We start from the raw sequence: 2,109 nt of genomic DNA on the forward strand, positions 1-2,109 counted from the left end.
CCTCCGCGTGTCATTAGTGTTATAGTTGAGGTTTCTATCGCCCTCTAGAGTCTCCTTTACTGAAATAATTTTCTATGACTGAGCGGTCCAGAAGGTTTTTACCTCATTTTTCAGTTCAGTTGAACTCACAAGTTAACCATGAGATTTCAAGTTACATCATAACATTTAAATAAATATAATAATTTATTTAATTATAGTGTAAAATGGTATAATATCCTATGATAAAATGCTACTGTAAAAAAATATTTATATACATTAAGTTCCTTTACAAAAGGTAAACATTTCACTGTAAAATAGTGTGTGTGCTACCATGGTGTTTTGTAGGCTATTTGTGTGTATGCCACTTTACCTTCTAAATATTAAAGGGGTCATTTGACGTTGCTAAAAAGAACATTATGTTTTTGTATTTGGTGTAATGCAGCAGGCTATGTTTATGCAGTTTAAGGCCCAAAAAAACCACATTATTTTTCACCTAATGTACATTATTGTTGCTCCTCTATGCCCCATCTTTCTGAAACAGGTCGATTTTTACAAAGCTTATCATTCTGAAAAGCGAGGTGTACAGTGATTTCTACGGCCAGCTATCCAGTGCGTTGTGATTGGCCGAATACCTCAAGCATGTGATGTAAATGTTACACCCCTTAACCTGGCACGACAAGACAAAAACAATAAAACCCAATATAAACAAGGCAAATGTTGCATCCTGTGGGAACATAATTACTGATTATGACTTATACTGTCTTTCTATGCGTTGCATATCTCGCTGCGTAGACATAAACCATGTCTGGAGAAATGACAAACAACAACCGCTACTCTACACTGCTCAAAACGTAAAAGCCGTTCCAGCGATCCACAACGTGAAGTTGATGAACCTCAGTGACCAGCATAGATCAGCTCTAGACATGACGAAGCGAATATCCTACTCTTTTGGAAGGCCAAACAAAGGCGTTTCGCTTTTAATATGAAACACAGCATCTCCACAACATGGTGGCAGCGGCGGGATCAGTACTATAGCGAGAATCAAAGTTACGCCTCCTTCTTTGTGTGAACATTTGGGCGGTGTTATACACATTGTGACGTAGAAGTGGGGGTGTGTTTAAACAAGCTGTTTTAGGAGGGTGTGCTGACTCTTAACTTTGATAAAGAATATCTCTTTGGATTTGAGACTTTAGTCTTTGCAACTTTACAGATCTTATTTATGCACCAAGAACTTGTAGCACTCCAAAGAGAAAGGAAAAATGTAAATCGTATCATATGACCCCTTTAATATTTACTAACTTGTGATGATCTTTCATTCATCACATGGCTTACATCTGTTTAATGGTGTTTGGCAGTGTATTACAAAACAGACTGCTTTGGTAAATTTGTGAATTAACAGTCAATGAAATTAAATTATTTTAATTTTAATTTTTTTTGGTTTAAGTAAAATTTTTAAATCCTTAAATGTTTCCTACATTTTTTTTACAATACCACCACTATTTTTTTTATTTATTTTTAAATTGTTTACAATACATTTCACAGATTTTACAGTGCAGGCTACAAGCTTGACAACCAATGTGGTCAATTATTAATCTTGATATAAATATTTTGAATAGTATGAAAAAAATATACTAAAAGCTAGTATACAATTCTAGAATATTCAAAAAATATATTTTGGTTTAACATTTACACATTTTTAATACACATTTTTAATTTCATTTGATATTAGCATTTCTAGCACAATCTTACAAACCCTCTGCAGTTCCAACATTTCACCTTGAATTTTTGTGAATCGGTTAGGAAACCCTTAGATGATGAGTTTTTTCTTTTTCTATTTTAAATATTTAGAATATAATCCTTGGCTAGACATGAATTACCATAACTTGTCGTTTCAGCTCTTGAAAATTCTTTAGACTCAAATTCCTTTGATCATAATGTCTGAAGAAACATATGAAAAAATAACAAAGTTGTCCCTGCTAATTTCCTGTTTTCAGGTAAAGGCCCTTGAAACATCACTAATGTCACATCCCTGCGGGCTTTAAAGATATTGGTTCTCAAATTAAACAAAACAACAACTTAAATTTCATCCAAAAGCTTTCGTGTTTCAAAGAGAAAGACATGTCACATGCC

The sequence above is a fragment of the Carassius gibelio genome, chromosome B25, assembly GCF_023724105.1.
Source record: "Carassius gibelio isolate Cgi1373 ecotype wild population from Czech Republic chromosome B25, carGib1.2-hapl.c, whole genome shotgun sequence".
Classification (NCBI taxonomy): domain Eukaryota; kingdom Metazoa; phylum Chordata; class Actinopteri; order Cypriniformes; family Cyprinidae; genus Carassius; species Carassius gibelio.